Genomic DNA, 20,836 nt, shown 5'->3' on the forward strand with positions numbered 1-20,836 from the left:
TTGGTCAATTTGGTCATGTGTGTGTTCCACTAGTAAAAACCCAAGCTTCACTTTTTTGAATATCTTCCTTTGCACCAGCATATTCAAGTATGCAAGGAGAACTTGGTTTTTATTTTTTCTACTAGTGTTATCAAGCTCTAAGTAGAGGACATGTGGTAGTTCACCTTGCCATTCTTCAATGATGTTCTGAATGATGGTGATTGTCAAATTAGGATCATTATGAATATTTGGAAAATTAATAAAGATCCTGGATGACATGACACCATTGAAAACTAAGGTTCCAACAACATGAAGCTGTATGAAGTTTTCCTCTCTTTGGAGGACGCATAAAATGTGGCAACATTGTTTTCTTCTGATCCATGCCATCGATTACTAGGCCTAGATATTTGTCTTTCTTCTCTAAACACTTTTTCTTGTGCTTTGCTAGCTTTTGGAACTCTGTACTTTGTTGCTTCCTATGAATTTTCAATGCTTGTAGAATGGGCATTGTAAAAGAGTTTGAAGAGTGTTAGATTTTTGAAATTTTTGAGAGTAATTTAACTAATTAAACTAAATTAACTTACATTTCTCCTCCGTAGTCTTTGCTGTGTCTTGCTTTGCTTTTAACTTTGCACATATCTGGCAAACACCCATCCTGCTCTTCTTGGAATTTTAACATGATGAAATTCTTGTCACCAAATTCACAAGAAAGATGGTAGCGAAAGAGTGGAGTTTAGACTATCTTTTTGTGACTCCACATATAAATTGTATACCTCTCGCTTAGTAAAGTTTTTGGGTAGATGTGTGAAGTTTGAGTTAGGTAGCACTTCTCCATTAAAGGTAATGAAATTTCCCAACTATTGTTTGAGGAAACAATATTGGGGGGTTTCGTGTGTGCTAAATGCTAAAGAAACACTTTCTTGGCTCACATTCGATATGATTTTTTGAAATCTTAAATTGCTTATGCCAAGTACCTTTAGGAAACTGGCTCTGCAAACATCAATATCCGATACAACATATTTTGTTGAGGAGGTGGAGCAACATATACATGACCTCAAGAATACATTCTGTGGACCCTTCTTTAAGTTGAAAAAATTGTTACGCTCTTGTTGGATTTTTTGAAACCCTAATCTTCTCAAATAGTTTTTGGCACAACAAAACTCTCTAGATGTTGCTCGAACTTCTCGCCTTGAAAGAAGTCGTTGTTTTCTCTGACCTCTTACCCCTTGAGTCCGTTGTTGCTCATGGTATGTGTTTTTAACTGCTTCATTCCCATGAAGATGCTTCGACCACATCAAATGAAACTCTTCTTGAGCACCGTTTAGAAATTGGAGTTCCCTCACTAGCAAGAAAAGTTGTGTTTTTAGAAGGTGTTAGTGACATAGAAGGACAAAAAGGTTCGACATTACTAGGACTACTTAGAAGCTCCATTTGGTAGAGTTTGACAAACAAAATGAAGCAACTTGCATGATTATAGCTCTAAAGGGAAACTTAATAGGGGGTTTTAATAAAATTTATTTTTAAAAATAATGAAAATATATTATATTAAAAAATAAGAGGCTTTAAAAGGGAACGAAGGTCTCATTTTTCACATGCTTATTCCAAGCTCTAGAGCACTCATCGCACTTGCTTGCAATTGTGCTTCTTTTTAACAATTCCTTTTTCAAGGTAAGCAAGATTTTTTGGATTATTCAATAGTTGGAGCATTAATTCACAAGTTTTAGTATGTTTAAGTTTTTGAAATTCTTGAATTTTATGTATTGATGTTTTTAGGTTAAATTGTAGAAAAATTGAAAAACAACTAGGCCACTTAAAATTTTTTAGTGCTAAAACAAACCGTGTGTTTTAATAAGTAATTTTTTCAAAAAGTTAAGCACAATATAATGACTAAAATCTAAAGTGGAACAAAAATTTGGTTTCTAGAATCCTATTGTTTATTTTCATGAAATAACAAACTTTTAGAATATTTTCAGTTTGAAAAACTAAATTGTACAAAAAGACATGTCTTATTGGTTCATTTTTTTCAAGAAAGACAAGAGTAGTATAACTTCTTCTAGAATTGAAGCCTATGATACAATTGGATTCAGAATCCAACTTTTAAGGCCAATATTGCATGTGAAATGCAACTTCTCAATCAAAGCGGATTCTGGAATCCAACTTTGTGCAATCTTTGGTGTTATGATTGAAAATTCTTAGAAACATGGATTTTAGAATCCAATTTTGAGTTTTAGGAATCCAACTAAGAGGATTCTAGAATTTAAGTCCACAAAAAAGCGGATTCTAGAATCCAAATTTTTGCAAAGTGGATTCCAAAATCCGGTTTATGAATGAAGTGGATTCCAGAATCCAAATTTTTGTAAAACTGGATTCAAAAATCCATTTTAACGGAGATTGTGGATTCTAGAAACCGTTTTTACGTAGATTGTGGATTGCAAAATCCATTTTGACGGAGACTGTGGATTCCAGAATACGTTTTTACCTAGACTCAGGTCTCTAGAATTCGTTTTATGAAAATTGTGGATTTTAAAATCCGTTTTTACAGAGACTGTGGATTCCAGAATCCGATTTTAAAAAAAAAAAAGGATTCTGGAATCCAAAAACTACAACGTTTAAGGCAAAGAACGTACACAGACACACCCCTCTAGCAAACGTGACAAGACAAGAGAAGCAGTAACGTCTACAGCCACAAACAGGGAAAAGGTACGCAATTGGTTTTTTTTATTAAAAGCCATGCACAAATGATGAAAAAGAGAGCACTTTGGTGGTGCACAGATGGCAAAAACAACAACAGGACGATGGTGAGTGCATGCTGTCTCAAATTTTTTTCTTCAGAACAAACATGCACATGTCAGATCCATCATGCGGTTGTGGCGTGTGTCGAGGCCGGTGTGTCGAGGCCGACAGTGTTTTGATGGCATGATGGATCTGACATGTGCAAGTTCGTTCTGATTTTTTTTTTTGAGATAGCATGCACTCGCCATCGTCCTGTTGTCGTTTTTGCTCTTCTAACATTGACCAATATGCTCCATTGTTATGTCCCCTTCGTGCTTCTTTGGTATTCCAAATGGATTCTAGAGTCCACTTGAGTCTAGACGTGTTTGTAAAAATATTTGTTTCTTTATCCTTACCATACATACTCTGAAGTTCCAAACCATCATTTTTTTAACTTTCTACTAAGTTCTAGATAGCACACAACACTTTCCTGTATAGGGGGTTTCCACAATCCTAAACTCTTATCTTGTTGCATCTCATGGATTCTAAATTACATTTCACTCTTGATATGACTACAAGAGGCTCTTTATAAACCCAGATTCTACACCTTTTATTTCATTGTTTGGCATCGTAATGCATTCTTATACTTTATTTTGTCTATATGCTAATCTTTCTTTGTCATGATTGTGTCTTTTTTGAAGGTCATGGCATCTCACTCGCAACAATTTCAAGCAAGTAAAAGGCTTAAAGTGACTTCAAAGCGGCAAACTTCCAGTCAACCTCAACTAGGTTCAAGCTCAGAGGGGCACTTAGGTACACTAATGTCTTGTCAGCAATTTCCTGCACCACGAAGCCCATGCCTTCAAGCAACATGACTTTTTAGAAGTCCTATTTGTTCTTCTCGTCGGGAGCTTCTTGTTTGTATAACAATTTCCTCGTGACCCGTCGACTCAGCTCACTAGAGAGCATAACCAGAAGGAGCCAAAGGACAAGAGTATATAACCCACACCTACAGGAAAAGCAATAACCCTTCAAAGCTCAAAAGAAACAAATATTTGGTGTAATGTTCCTGCAAAACTGTTTGCGGGTCGCCGTGACGGACGTCCATAGCATAGCTCTCAAGCATCAACATAAAATTATCAATACAGGGGAAGCGACTCGGATGAGGCATGGAAACTCACTAGGGTGTCAATCCTAATGAAGTGAACTCGAAGAGATGCAACTACTACCTCTATAAGCAAATCAAACGCACTAAAGCCAAGTAATCTGCCTATGTCCTTCTACACAGATCTACAGTCATCACGCCCGTTCACCATGCAAATCATATCGGAATCGCACGAAACTTGAAGGGAAGCTACAGGGGACTATTAGGAACATACCCTATCACTGTCACAGCATTCTGGAGAGGTAAAAAGATCGTGATCGTTCGTCCCACACTACGCAAAAACAGTAAATGGATGATCCTGAAGGGTCGTTGTTGGGTCCCTAAAGCCTCTCCTAGGGTCAAAACAACATAAAATATGCATATAAACACTCAAAACAGCGATTTAAGGCCTAAACGGATGCGTTTGAAACCTTCATCGAATCTTGAATGCTTACACTTGAATGGAAGAGCAGAGTAAGAGGAACACAATGCAAGAAACAAAACTGAATTTGGATTACCGTAGCCACAGAAGCGATGATTACAAGTCGGAGCAAAGAGGTAGTTCTCTATGCGTAACGCAATAGTCACTTATCTTCAAAAAATAATCTCCTTTTCCCACTAACCTTAGTGTATTATATACCTAGGTTTTTCTAAAGTGGCTGGCGTCCAACTTCTCATGGAACTTTACATACATCATTGGAAAAATTACATCTTTGACTTAGACTTGACATAGACGATTGTCATTAGGCTTTTACAGGGTTTGATGTATTAAACATCGAAAAAATAATGTGACCACATCAAACTTTGGCCGACTGCCCCAACGGGCGCCTTGGCTAGGTGGGCACTTGTATGTTGTTATCACCTCCAAACAAAAACCCAATATGGGCATGCTTGGGCGTTTTGCATTGGGTGTCCTGGGGATCAAAATCAATTGATTGATTCAACAACTCCTTTTTTAATTGTTACAAAACATAAAGGACCTTCAAGTGATTTCAATAAGTTTACTCTTGCTGGGCGCATTGATAAAGTAAAAGAGCACAAAGGAAAAAACAGGATATATTTTCTTGTTCAACGTAATGACTCAAGTCTCCTTGTTGTTCTTGTTCTATTGAAAGACTTTGAGATCACTGAAGTGAATCCTGTAAGCACAAGTGACTTGATGATTGATGCCATGCAAACACGAGACTTGGTAAGAATTCAATTTTTATTGTTCCTTTTTTATCTTTTGTGTTTTAGCTTGAGATATTCAAGGAAATTCATTGTTTATGGTTGTAGACATTTGGGAGAGCCTATACTGAAGTGATGGAGAGATTTTTTGGCTCAAAGAAGACATCTTCAAGCGACTACAAGGAAGAAGAAGGAGAGGAGGAAGAAAATTCAAGTTCTTCTAGTGATGAAGAGGTTCAAAGGGACATGCCCCCCTCAATAGTGATCCAAAGCCCTGCTACAAGCAAGAAACAAAGCAAAAAGTCAGGTTAACCAAAAGAGTCTAAGTTTCTTCTTGAATCAAAGATTGTTTCATCTGGTCCTGGTGCCCCTTTACTTGATATAGGAGATTCAAGATCTTTAAATGTTATGAGAGAAAGGGTTAAAACAAAATAACACGGTAGATCCTTTGCCCATATTTTTGCCCATAAGTGTAATTGAACGTCCACCTGTGGATCCTTGCACAAGAAAACGACCCTTAGAGGTTCGTGCAGTTATTGAGCACATGTTCATAACCTAAAGTTCAAAATGAAAAACAAGCCAAATGCCATTGTGTTACCTTTGCTTGTTTTGGTGCGTAGACAATAGTGTCCTACAAAAAATTCTTGGGTAAAGGCCAATGCTGAGTCCTATAGATATTGGGTTCTTGGGGGCACTCACTCATTGATTAGGAAGCAAGAGCTTGCTGCAGAGTATGAGCGTGTGGACACATACAAAATGGCCATGTGTTGGGTGTATGCTGGCTTAACTGATGAGGAGGCAAAGGTTCTTGGCCTCGACCATAACATTGACTTGGACTTTTGTTTGGAGATGTATTTCATTCAAAAGATAAGATTCTTTCATAATGAGTGGGTTGATACTATAAAGCGTGGTGGAAAAGTCGATGACAATTTTCAAGTAGCATTTTGTGAAAAGTGTGGCCTTGAAGTGAAAAATAAAGGTGGTCGTGGAGCAAGTCAAAAGCCTAATACTAAACAGTATGAAATCTATTTTTTGTTAGAATTAGGGTTGCAAAGAAATGCACACTGCTTGGAGAAGACGAAGGAAGCTCAAGGCACACAATAGAGTGTGTTACTTACTGTGCAATGGAAAGATAGATAGCCCTAGAGTGATGGGCGTATATATAATGATCGGGGGAAAAAACCTCCTAAAGAGGGAAAAAATGCCCCGGCGGTCCTAGTGTGTTCACACACATCACTACCACATGTATATGGTAACAAATCCCGCCTGGAGTGATGCGGTGAATGAGAGCTGGCACATGAGTAAAGGGAAGTGCCATGCCTTGAGCACATGATCACTACACAAAGGGGAGTAAGCCCAAAGATTTGCGGAAAGCTTCAAGCTTCTCACGAGACAATGTATTTGTGAAAAGATCTGCAAGGTTAACCTATGTTGGCACATAAGCCAAGCTGATCTCTCCTGCTGAGAGCCTTTCCCTAACATAGTGATAATACACCTCAATGTGCTTTGTGCGAGCATGAAAAACTGGGTTCCTTGCAGCTGTTAATGCGCTCTGACTGTCAGTGTTGGCAGTGTCCTGTCCAACACCCAAATCAATCATAAGGCATCTGAGCCATACACACTCAACCGCAGCTGTGAAGATTGCCCTGTACTCAGCCTCACAAATGAAGTAGCCGATAGCAGTTTGGTAAAGATTGACATCAGTAGGATCACCAACATCATGTAGACTCAACTTCAAACCTGTTTCCATGGGAGTGGAAATAGGTTTGCAATCCTCAAGTCCAAACTTACACAACAATGTCTCTATGTAACTTTTTTGACACAAGGAAATACCAGCATCACACTGCTTAAACTGTATACCCAAGTAATGATGCAACAATCCCAAATCTTTCATCTTGGAAGTAGAATTCAAATCAGCCTTAAATTCAGCAATATGTCTCTCATTTGGTCCAGTGATCAGCAAATCATCGACATAAAGAACCACAATGAGAAGTACATCACCCTCACGCTTTACAGACAATGTGCTTTCTGCTGGACTGTTACAAAACCGTTGTTTGACCAAATGAGTGTCATCTTTCTCATACCAAGCACGAGGAGATTGTTTCAGCCCATAGAAAGCCTTCTTACATCTACACACTTTGTCCTCTTATCCTTTTATGACAAAACCGTGAGGCTGCGTTACATAAACTTCCTCAAATATGTCACCATTCAAGAAAGGAGTAACAATGTCTGATTGATGTACATCCCAACCAAAATGAGATTCCAATACACATAGAAAACGTACAATAGTCATACGACAAGTGGGAGCAAAAGTCTCTTCATAATCTATGCCTTTTTTCTGTGCATAACCCTTTGCAACAAGTTGAGCCTTATGACGATCGATCTCACCGTCTGGCTTGCGTTTCAACTTGTAAACCCACTTCGTACCAATGGACTTTTTGCCAGGAGGCAAATCACATAAAGTCCATGTGTCATTTTCTATAAGTGCATCATATTTTGATTGCATGGCAACCATCCAATTTTCTAAATTCTGTGCTTCATCAAAAGACAGAGTCTCCTCAACATCATGTAAGCTAGACACAGCCAAAGCATAACAATCTTATGCATAAGATGCATGGTGAGAGCCTGAACGAGTACGACTAGACAAAGGTGCATCCAATTTATTGTCACACAAAGTGTGCACGAGCCATTTTGGCATACCTCTAGCCTGCTCATTTTCAGTCGTTTCCTCATCAAGTACATTATGTACATTTGCATCAGTAATAGGCTGATCTGTAACATTTTTAGAAACCCCCATAGGCTGTACATTTTCCTCATTGGAACTTACATTCATATTTCCACCACTGAAAAGAGGCAACAAAGTGTCATAAATGTCCTGTGAGCTTACATTACTGTCTCTAGTACATGACAGCAAGGGCTGAATAGAATCTTCCACAAACACTACATCCCATGAAACTAGAATTCATTTTGTTTGCGGATGATACAATTTGTAACCTTTGCTTTTAGCACTACAACCAACAAAAATACATTTGATAGCCTTATCATCCAATTTTCTGCAGTGCGTTTGTGGCACCAAAGCATATGCCAAACAGCCAAAAACATGCATGTGATCAATAGAAGGCTTTCTATCATGCCATGCTTCATATGGAGTAATAGATTGAAAAGCTTTCGTAGGACACTTGTTTAGTACATAAGTGTTACACATGATGGCCTCAAGCCAAAAAGAATGCAGCAAAGCTTGACTTTTGACCATACATCGTGCCATTTTTGTAGGTGACCTGTTTTTCCTCTCAACAACACCATTTTGCTGATGTGTATAAGGCACTCTACATTTGTGTTTTATCCCCCGACTAGCCATAAATCCATTGAATTCATGAGACATATACTCCCCCCCCCCCCCCTTGATCGGAATGGAGGGTTCGCATAGTACATTTCAAGACATTTTTAGCCATAGCCAGAATTGTTTGAAGCACATAAAAACTTCAGACTTCACTTTAAGCGGAAATACCATGCATGCCTGAAGTAGTCATCAATGAAAGTCAAAAAGTAAAGGTAATTGCCCAAGGATGGAGTTTACATGGGCCCAGAAACATCACTATGCACAAGTTGCAACCTGCATGTGGCCTGAACTAAACCGTCCTTTGGAAACTTAGAATGCTGCATCTTACCCAAAATACAGCCTTAACAAGCATGTTTGACAGGTGCTTCAAGAGGTGGCAAAGAAGCAACCATATTAAATTGCTGCAAACGTAGCAAACTGGAGAAATTCAGATGACCAAAACGTGCATGCCAAAGTTTTGCATTTGAAATAGCCCTTGAATCTGCTACAGCATTTGCAAAATTTTGTCCACACTTGTCATACAAAGTGAGCTTATACAACCCACGGCACAAAAGGCCAGATGCAACAATTTCATCACCAAAACTGAGATCATGAACTGTACATTTGTCATCCACAAATTTGACTACAAGTCCATGTCTAGCAAGTGCGGTTACAGACAAGAGATTCTTCTTGATCCCAATACATAAAAGTGCATCAACAAGTGTGAAGGAACTACCATTTGGAGTAGTAAGCACAATCTTTCCAACTCCCTGAACCTGATAAGAGGCATTGTTGGCACAAGCGACTGAATTCCCATGAGGGACAGACTTGAGAGAGGTGAACAATTCATGATGTGAGGTAATGTGCTTTGTAGCACCACTTTTGAAATACCACACATGTGAATCTGCAGCAACTAACAAGCATGCATCATGGACAACAAGATTGTAAGTGCACTCTACGCTAAAAGCCCATTCTGGATCAACATCAGCAACACAGTCTCCTTTTACATAAGACTCAACAATGGCTGCATTTGTAGTGGAACCAACATTTGCAGTGGAACCACCCTCTTTCTTCTTAGCTTCTTTGGCCTTGAACTTAGGACACTACTTGACCAAGTGATCATTAGCTTTACAATAATGTAAATGCATTTTCTTTTTGCCCTTAGCACCATAATTTCTAGACGAATTGCTGCGAGCAGAAGCATTAGGAACATAATTTTTTCCACTCGCAGCAGAACCATAAGAAGTGGCCGTATTGTTGTTACCACCCTTTTTTTCAGAAGCAATAAAAGCCTGCTCAACTGCATGCTGCCTAGTCCTGTTTTTTCTAGAAAGTGACTCTTGCAATAGAAATGTGCATAATGCATCAAACTTGACAACTTCAAAATTTCCTTGGGTCATAAGTCTTCAAGTACTAGCAAAAGTCTAAGAAGAATCTGGTAAGACATCAAGAACAGTTTGCACAAGGGAACTGTCTGAAATGACTTCACCTACATAAATAAGTTGCTCATTGATATCCTTGACACTAGCAAGGAAAGTGTCCATATCATCTTCCTCATGCATAATCTTCCACTCCAGCTCTTTACGCAGCAAAGCAATTTAATCCTCATTGCGACTTGCATAAGGACCATCCAAAATATCCCAAGCCTGTTTTGTAGATTTTGCTGAATGGATGTGAGGAACAATGGTGCGCTTCATGGACAATGCAATCAATGCATAAGCTTGTGTATCCTTTACATCCCAACGAGCTTGTTCTACCGTAGGCAAAACAACTCTAATAGCAGCAATCCTTGTAGCAAGACCTGAAACATCCTCAACATCGCCTACATCCTCAGAACTAGGACGTACATCAATGCCCTGCACAATATTCCAAACGCCCTTTCACACAAGAACATGTTGCGTCATAAATGCCCACATAGGGTAATTGTTTCCATCCAACCTTTCCTCAACAACAAACATATTGAAGACATCTGTGTTGTTGTCAGCCATGGTAAATGCTGCCTCTGATGTGAAAAATGCTCGAAAATAGGAGAAACGGAGCAGGAACAACACGTGCTATATAGCACAAACCGTAGAAGACTGTAAGGCACCTGTTATGCAGAAATTGGCACTGTCAAAAATTCTACACAAAATGATAGGATTGCCTATGAAGACCTACCTATAGTGTAAACGAAGGCCGAAATAAGCCCAAATCAGAAATTTGAGCAATTTCGTCATTTTGTGTAGAATTTCTCAACTTGCGAACGCTCACCAAACCTGACTATAATTGGAGAAAGTGAGTAGGCGTATGCTGGAGCAGCTGGCGACTAAGCCCGAGAGGACGTAACCTTCTTTGATACCAATTGTTGGAATTAGGGTTGCAGAGAAACACACAAAGCTTGGAGAAGACGAAGGAAGCTCAAGGCACACAATAGAGTGTGCTACTTAGTGTGCAATGTAAAGATAGATAGCCCTAGAGTGATGGGCGTATATACAATGCTTGGGGGAAAAAACCTCCTAAAGAGGGAAAAAATGCCCCGGCGGTCCTAGTGCGTTTACACACATCACTACCACATGTATATGGTAACATTTTCAACTTGCCTTTCTAGATGGAGAAGTTTGGGACTTACAAGAGGAGATCTTCAAGCTACATGAGCAAGGAAAGCTAAAGGGTCAAAAGCTAAGCAAGTCCCATGCCTCTTTAAAAGGAAAAGGTGTTTTAAAAGAGGTTTCACCAAAGCCCATCCCTGAAGATATGAAAATAACACCTTGGAGACAATTGCAAGGAATACGTGAAAAATCATTGATTATTGTTGTACTCTCACGTGTGAAGGGTGGAAACATCTCTCTAGAGCAAATGGGAGAAGAATTTGAAAGGATTGTAACTATAATGATTTGAAATATATATTGATGCTTTTCTTTCTATCATGAATAATATTTCTCTTTGTCTATCATCAAGCAAAAGACCATGTTGCACATGCAAAGAATAATGATTGAAAAATTGAATTGCTCTAATTGGGACGAGGTGGTGCAGTACCATCCAGACTCAAGCAAACCCCATGTGTTGGAGAAGTACATGTTGCTATTTTCTAACGCGGTGAGTTGTTCCCCTTGGTTATAATTTCTCATTATTTGGCCAAAAATGACTTTGAATATCTTCTAGTATTGCTTTTGATTATTTTGGACTCTTGTGATAGCCTTCTTACATTACATTTATGTGGCTTTGGATTCCAGAATCCTAAGGTGACCCTTTAGTTTTTAAAATCTTAAATCAATGTCCCATTTGCTAGTTTTGGGTTTGGATTCTAGAATCCCAAGAAAACCATGTGGATTTTGAAATCCAAAGTTCAAGTGTTTTTATTTTTCATGTGGCTGGATTCTAGAATCCCATGGATTATTTAACTTGTGATTTATTTCATGGGTTTTAAAGATTATTCTTTGAGGATTCTAGAATCCACTTACAAATTATAAAATCAACTCTAGTTAGACTTTAAATTTATATTTTTTAATTAAATATTTTTTTTCTCTTATATCTTTGTTGTGTATTCTAGAACAAAGATCACGGGTATCCATCAAGCAGATCCCTCTCAACTTTGAACAGTTCTTGTCACGGTGGCGTCTTGAGAGGCAAAGGAGACAACAACCCCAAAGCTTTGAAATCACTCCTGGTCTCTCACTTTATATTCCGGATAATGTAGATGAGTCTCCATCTCATTGGTGTGTTCATGAAGGCAAGGTTGAAGAAATGAGCACATTTGTTACCCCACGGTCTTACACACTAGCCATTGCAGATGCTCCTTATGGTTTTAGTGCCCCAAACTCTGTCAATGATGATGTAAAGTATGGAGTATCTGCCTATAAAAAAGTTATAGAGGATTTTGGAAAAATAACTACTTGGGACTCTTGGTCACTAGTATTTTTTCATGCCCATGATCAAATTACTGCAGTGCAAAAAGATTTCACTGACTCAAACATGACATGTCAAATGCTAACATGGTAAGTGAAACCTTTGAAGTTTTACACTAGTAGTAAGGTGTTATTTTTTGCTTTCTTCTTACATCTGAGCTATTTTTCTCCAGGATAAAGCCAAACATTCATGGATATAAGCTTGATCGCCTTTCTTGGATTGTGAGTTTGCTACATTTGGATTTTACTCATCTCTAGGTGTGCTAGGTAAAGGATTATATAATTTTGCGGGGTGAAACCGAATTGCACAAATGTTTTTGAACAACCAGGAGTCTACAAAAAGTTCAAACATACCGGTGCAGATGTACAAGGAGTCATAAATCCATATCAAAAGCCTCAACTTTTGATGATGTTTTTGATTGATTTACTCTCAATGAGAGGAGAATGGATAATGGACCTCTTTGCGGGGACAGGCACTACAACTGTTAGTGCATTAAAGCGAGGCCAAAATGTGGTTGTTGTGGAATGTGATCCACTTCAAGTATTTATTGAGCAACGAGTCACAGCTCTTAAGGAGTTACCAGATCAGTTCCAAGAGGTGGGAATGAAAATCATGGCATCTGATCCTTGCTTCTTTGATGCATCTGGAGAGTCACAACCTCCAATCTGTAGTGAGAAAGTTGAAGAGATAGTTGATCTTGTGGATTTTGAACGAGATAATGTAGAGGTTGAGGAGCAAGCTAGTGACACTCCTCTTCAAGTAACTTCAATGGGAGAGGAGACAAGGAATGAAAGGAAGAAGATCTTTCCATTCAAGCATAGTTTTTATGACTTTAAACTCATCGAACTATGTTTATGTTCAAAAACTTGACATTTTGATGTGAAGATACTTATTTTAATTTGTGCTTTTTATTATTTGCTTAAATTCTCAATGTTTTGAAGTTTATATGGCATGTGATGGAGTTTCATTGTAAGAATAAAGCTTTTTTGAGCTTGCTTGGAGAAAATCCAAGCATGCAAGCCCAATATCTTCACATTTATCTTGGATGTTCTTTGTATATCTATTGCTTATGTAGTTATGAAAGCACCATGTCTATGAAATTTGATATGTAGAGTGACAATGTTGGTTAAGGACTACATTAAGATCAAAATTTTTGTTTTTATATTCAATTTTAGAAACTAAAGAATTGTAGGTTGTGCCTATGTTGTCTTTTTATTAAAATAATTAGCTTTTTTAAAGATCAAGAATCCATCAATAGTGCTATAATATAGTAATATGACAAACTAGATTTTTTATTAAAAGAAAAAAAACTCTTTTATGTAATGCATTTTTCTACTTAAAAAGTGCTCTTTTTTATGTTGTTGTGAAATTTTGGATGCACCCTTGCAAATGACAACTCACGAATCGTGCTACTTTTTTATGACTCACTGTTTAAAGCAAAAAGAATCTCAAGAAGTAGAAAGAAAAGAAAGGGAAGATGCGGCAAATCAGCAAAGACAAGTTGAAGTGGTCCAACAAAGTGAAGCCCAACACGAACAGGGTGAGATGTCTCCTAGACCATCATCACCATATACGGAATAGGAAGACAAACCTATGCCAAGCCCTCCCCCTTCACTGATAGTTAGACCCATTAAGGGCGAGCAAACCAAATAAAAGGAGCCTGAGCTTGAACTAGAGGAGACAACAAGTTTTGGACAAAAAGGCAACAAAGGTAGAAACCACACCTTCTACCACCACCCGACAAGAAACAACCGAGGCATCCATGAAGCCTCATGAAGACAAAGCAGCTAAGGCAACCACACAGATTCAAGGAGAGGTAGAACCCCTACCACAACCACAAGCAACTGTTACAAAACAACCCAAGGAACACATAGAAACAGCTGAAACTTCAACACAACCTATAGAGCCTAAAGACTGGCAGACAAATGATGAAGTTATTCTACAAGTAAATGAATATGCCAAGTAGATGCATGAAATAATAGAGAAAATGCAAACATCAACACTTAGCCATAGTGCTAAGGCTAGAGACCTGGAGATGGTTATTGACACTCTTCAAGGAGAGCTAGAGGATAGAATGACTGTCATCACAGATCTGCAAAGACAAATCAAGGAGCTGAGAGGGCTGAAGCTGACCAACACCAGTTAGCAAAAGAGAAGCAACAAAAGGACATGGAGGAACTAGGTGAACTTCTCACAAAGTTATCAGATGCCTGCAAGAAGACCAAAGATGAATAACTATCAGAGGTTACCAATGACTCTTAACTACAACTCTGTCAGTACAAAAGATCTAAGTGCAGCTCGATGTAGCGAATGCTTCACTGCAATATTCAGAGCAAAGGATCAATGATCAGGCAACTTTCTTGAGAGAGATAAGGGAAACTCCCGCAATTGCCTCGATCAAAGGTATATATGAAGTATATAAGGAATTGGAAAAGCAGAATAAGGACCTTGAACTTGAGCTAAAGCTAGAGCAATCACAACGAAGGGACCTTGCATTGATGCGGGTACAAAGAGAAGAACAACTGCTCAAGGAGATAGCCAAGCTAAAGAGGGTTAATCATTTGCTGAGAGAGGAATGCCAGACACACAAGAAGAAGCTGTTACCTCATATCAACCAAGCATTGAAATTCCATCAGTATCATTGCTGAGATGGAAACACAGCTGGCATAAGGGCTAGGAGAAGAGAAATATTTCCAAGTACCACTAACAAATGTTGAGCAAGTGTCAATGGTCCAATTGTCAAAATCTGAAGAAGGTGTACTTAAGGAGTAGGTTGCCCAAGAGATAGATAACAATGGAAAGAAGCCATGGATTGGGAGTTGAGGTTTCTCCATTCAGTCAACATTACTCAACTCACTCCCAACCAAATCAATGCACAATGGCATCAACAATCACTGCCATATCCTTTGATCAAGGTAGAACTTTCACAAGTCAAAGAGAGATTATACAAAGATATGCAGGAAGAAGGCACAGAGGAAGTCCACCCAAAGTGGAGAAAGAGTTGGCTAAACAAGAATCCACAATACTTGATTCTGTTCACAAGAGCACCTGTAGCACTTCAGAAAGACCCGACCTTTTTTCCTATACCAAGAGTAAGGACATGGCAAGCACATGAAGAAACGACAAAGAAGCGGCCTACATGGTTGAATTATCCAAGATTACCAGCTCCAAAAAGGGAACACCGATAGAGGAATACATGGTGAAAACCCTAACGGACGTCATGACATTCTTCAAAAGTCTCCCTAATCTCTCATGTGCTATGCTCTACAAAATTTGCCAAATGTTGCTCACATGAAATGAAGCTTTTCACGAACCAGAGCAAGCAGGATCATCGTGGATGTCATTCCTCGAGGGCAATAAGGGTCTCTACTACAACCTAAGCAGCCAGTCCTCCGAAGAAGTTCTTTATGGCTTCTGCGCTCGATGCATGTTCTTGCCATCTAGAAATATGTTGGCATTCGAGGAAGAATTTTATACAGGGTTCTTCACTTGGTGAATGAAAATTTTTGGGCTAGTGATCAACAATCTCACCCCCAGATTTGTTGGCTACTCAGTCATCGAGCTAATAAACAGGGTCACCATGCAGTTCTTGCAGGTTCCTGACAAAGAAAGAAGACTAAGATATGAGAAGGCACTCCATGCACTTAAAGAATGCCTCACTAGCCATCAACCCGAAGATTAATTCAGCCCATAAGCTATGTCAAGGGACGACACAGGTGAGGAGTGGGGAATGTTAGCAGCTAGCTAACTCGAATCACATTTTTTGGAGCTTTCATTATAAAAACCTTTATTATTTTGATGAATCGACAATATTTAACGCCTGTTTTTTGGATAAACTTTGTAATTGATGAGCCGGGGCTACAAGCTTCCAGATTGTATAAACCTCTCTTTAGTTAGAGCTCCTAGATTATTAGTTTTGACCACCAAAAACCTTTGTTAAGGTATAAAAGCCAATTTTGTAAGTTTTTTTACAAGTTTTGGATAATGAAATACACAGTGTGAGCTAACGGCGCTCACTTCTCTCCTTCTTGTGCTTCCTACTCCCTCTTCGGTTGTCACATTGCAATCACATCTGTTGCGACTGCTGTTGCGTTGCAACCGCAGGTAAGGGCTCTACGCATTGCGTAAGTATTTTACGATATTTCATAGCTTTTGAGGTCACCAACCCGCGGCCTAATCTCATCATAAGTAGGAATTTACACTCCAAAATCAAAAACTAAGTATAGGTGGGGTATCGGGACATCATTGCTAAGCATTTAGATGTATTTTGGGTCAAAAACGACTAGGTCAAAAACTCGCTGCTGTGAATAACTACGATTTTTGCACTTGACCTAAAGTGAGATTTGAGACCATAAGCAGGTGTGCTTAGGTCTTATAAACATGTCCTAGAAGTTTTGTTATGTTTGGATGTCGTTTGATGCTGTAACGGATGTAATTTGTTTACGGATGAGCGATTAGCTTTTGGTGATTTCAATCATTTGAGTGTAGCTTGAGTTACATACGAGTTGTTTGTTGTTTTCCAAGAGATTGAAAACCTCTTGTAGCCTCTATGCACTAGTCAAGTCAGCTTCATCCCATGGATTGACAACTTATTCGTGGTTCTCGCTATGCTGCAATAAGATAGGAGTGAGGTTAGACACCCGTCCCACAGATCGGTGATCGGCCACAAGGACATTAAACCTAACAAGAACATGTTGCATCATGTAAGCCCACATAGCGTAATTGTCCCCATCCAATTTGTCCTTAGCAGCAAACATCTTCAACACATCTGTGTTGTTGTCAACCATGGTAAATGCTGCACCTGATGTGAAAATTGTCCAAAAAGAGGATAAATGAAGCGAGAACAACACGTGCTATATAACACAAACTGTAGAAGACTGTAAGGGACCTGTTATGCAAAAAATGGTATTGACAGAAATTTTGCACAAAATGACAAAATAGCCTACGCAGTATTGTCTGTAATGGAAATGGGTCTGTAGTGGAAACGGAAGCTGAAATGAGCCCAAAATTTTTTTTGGCCTGCGAACGCTTCCAAAGCTCACTAAAATCGCAAAAAGTGAGCAGGCGTGTGTTGGAGCTGCTGACGACTAAGCCCAGGAGGATGCAACGTGCTTTGATACCAATTGTTGGAATTAGGGTTGCAGGGAAACACACAAACCTTGAAGAAGATGAAGGAAACAGAGAGTGTGTTACTTAGTGTGCAATGGAAAGATAGATAACCCTAGAGTGATGGGCATATATACAATGATGGGGGAAAAAACCTCCTAAAGAGGGGAAAAATACCCCGGTGATCCTAGTGTGTTCAAACACATCATTACCACATGTATATGGTAACAAGGAGATATGTACGAAGTATGCTACAAACAAGATCAAGGGTATGCTTACATCTATGAACATATTTCCCATAGAAAAGATTGATTTGAATGCAGTGATTAATGAATAAGGATCACCGGGCCAAGAAGCAAAGGCAACAATACCTTGACAATTTTACTAGGTCCAGCCCACGTGAGAGGCCAACTACATTGGATGGCACAACACTAGCTCAATCAGACTAAGATAACCAGCATTATAGATGAAAAGTGGGTCAAGGGCAGTCCAACATAGAGTAACCTAAGAGGTACTGAATGGGTTGAGATGGAAGTAGCACTAACTGAGTTAGGGAATTCATTCAACGAATATGCAATAGAAATTTGGGATGATAAGTAAGTTGAGTCATTGGCAAAGAGAAAAGGAGGTGGACCAAACTGGTTGTTGCAAGACGACTAGGAAATTGAGGAGTAGAATCTTGGTTCAAAGGAGAATCCCATATTGGTTAAAATCAATAAGCATCTGAAATCAAAGATTGAACTATTTCAAAAATACAAGGCTGTCATTTCATGGGAGCACATAGACTTGAAAGGAGTCGATCCAGAGGTTTGCCATCATAGGATACCATTTAAACCAAATGCAAGATCACCAATAAGGCTCCAGAGTTATAGAATGAATCCTAGCTATGCTAAGAAGGTCAAGAAGGATATTGACAACCTATTGAAGGCAAGATTCATAACAGAGGTAGAGAACAGTGATTGGTTTTACCCCATAGTGGTTGTGCCAAAGAAAAATAAGAAGTTGAGGGGGTGTGTGCGACTATCAAAAGATAAATGTCAAGATAATTAAGGATCCATTCCCACTTCCATTCACAGATATAATGCTAGGTGGAATAGAAAAAAAAGTATAGCTTCATGGATGCCTACGATGGCTATAATCATAAGACAACGTTCATCACTAAATGGCGAGCATTCATGTACCCAATGATGCCATTTGGACTATGTAATACTCTAACTACTTTTAATGTTGTATGATGGAGATGTTTAGTGAGTTCCTACACAAGTTTCTAGCTATTTTTGTGGATTACTTTATAGTCTTTTCAATGGAGGAAATGCATCTCCTATTTCTAGAAATGGTGTTTGATGGATGCAAATGAAATTAAAATGACAGAAGATAAAGTCAGGTGTGTGCAGCAAGTGTGAGCACCAATGAATGTGTTTGAACTCAATGCATTATTGGGATATATAAATTTTTACCACCAATTTATTCATATATTTGCAACAAAGGTGCTTTATCAAGCTAAACATCCCTACTTTATGCCGTGGATTGTATACGCTCACTTTGTATGACAATTGTGGATAAAATTTTGTAAATGCAGTTGTGGATTCAAAGGTTATTTCAGATGCAAATCTTTGGCCTGCATGTTTTGGGCATCTAAATTTTTTCATTTTGAAAACTGATATGGTTGCTTCTTTACCCTCTCTTGAAGCACCTATGAAGTAAATTTGTGAAGGCTGTATTTTGGGTAAGATGTAGTGTATCTTGGTTGCACGTGATGTTGTGTTTGTGAAAGATTCTTTTCAGCCTTTATTGTCATGTACTACAGAAAATAATGTAATCTCATAGAACATTTATGATAGTTTTTTTCTTGTAATGTAGAACATATGGGGGTTTCAAGATATGCTACAGATCAGCCCATTACTGTTGCAGATGTACATGATATATTTGATGTGGAAAGGTTTAATAATGAGCACGTTAGAGGTATGCCAAAATGACTTGTGCATAGTTTGCATGACAGTAAGTTGGATGCACATATGTCTAGTCATACCTCGTTCAGGTTCTTTTGATGAAGCACATAATTATGAAAATTGGATGGCCTCCATGTAATCAAAATATGATGCACTTATAGAAAATGACACAAGGACTTTATGTGATTTTCCTCTTGTCAAAATAGCCATTGGTACAAAGTGGGTTTACAAGTTGAAATGCAAGCCGGATGGTGATATTGATCGCTACTATAAGGCTCCATTTGTTGCAAAAGGCTATACACAACAAAAAGGCATAGATTATGAAGAGAATTTTTCTCCCACTTTTTGTATGACTACTGTGTGTAATCTATGTGCATTGACAACTCATTTTGGTTGGGATGTATATCAATGAGACATTGTTGCTGCTTTCTCGAATGGTGACATATTTGAGGAAGTTTATGTAACACAAACTCGCATTTTTGTCAAGAAAGGATAAGAGGATAAAGTATGAAAAATATAAGAAAGCTTTGTATGGGTTGAAGAAGTTTTTTCGTGCTTAGTATGAGAAAGCTAAATCTCATTTGGTCAAACAAGGCTTTTGTAGCAGTCCACCAAAAAACACTTTCTATGTGAAGCACGAGGGTGATGTACTTCTTGTCGTTGTTCTATATGTGGATTATTTTTTGATCACTAGTCCAAATGAGGCACATATTGCTGAGTTTAAGGTTGATTTGAATGCTACTTTCAAGATGAAATATTTGAGGTTATTGATTCATTACTTGGGTATACAATTTAAGCAGTGTGATGGTGGTATTGCCTTGTGTCAAGCACGTTACATAGAGACATTGCTATGTAAGTTTGGACTGAGGAATACAAGCCTATTTCCACATCCATAAAAACAATTTTGAAGTTGATTCTTTATGATGATAGTAATATTTCCAATATAACTCTTTAACAAACTACTGTTGGATGCCTATTCATGTATGCAACACAAGGCCAGATATTTAGTTTGCAGTCTCACAGGTCAACAGATTTATGCATAGACCATGGTCTAAGAATTGGTAGGATATCATGTGAATCTTTTTCTACTTGAGTGGCACTTTACATCTTGGGTTGTTTTATCCCAAGGGCAGATCATTGCCACCATATTTACATGCTTTTTTGGACTCAGATTGGGCTAGTTGTTATGACACACGGGTCTCCACGAGTGGTTTTTATCTCATGCTCGGCAATTCATGTATATCATGGTTGAGCAAGAAGCAACCTAATGTGGCCACTTCCAATTGTGAAGCTGAGTACATGGAAATCTTTACATCTATGATTGAGTGTGTACGGCTTAGATGCCTTATGGCTGATTTGGGTGTTGGATGAGACATTGCCAACATCATCTACACTGATAGTCATAGCACATTGGTAGTTGTGAGAAACCCAATTTTTCCATGCTTGTGAAAAGCACATTGAGGTGCATTAACACTATGTCAGAGAGAGAATCTCAACAGGAGAGACCAACTTGGCTTATGTATCGACACAAGACAACCTTGCAGATCTTTTCACAAAGGCATTGTCTCGTGAGAA

General features: G+C 38.6%; 1 pseudogene; it reads left to right on the forward strand.

The window, feature by feature from the left end:
* Nucleotides 1-3,395: 3,395 nt before the first annotated feature.
* Nucleotides 3,396-12,897, forward strand: LOC147446572 (uncharacterized; annotated as a pseudogene).
* Nucleotides 12,898-20,836: the final 7,939 nt, after the last annotated feature.

Source organism: Adiantum capillus-veneris, chromosome 12 (genome assembly GCF_014529385.1).
Source record: "Adiantum capillus-veneris isolate H3 chromosome 12, ASM1452938v2, whole genome shotgun sequence".
Lineage (NCBI taxonomy): Eukaryota > Viridiplantae > Streptophyta > Polypodiopsida > Polypodiales > Pteridaceae > Adiantum > Adiantum capillus-veneris.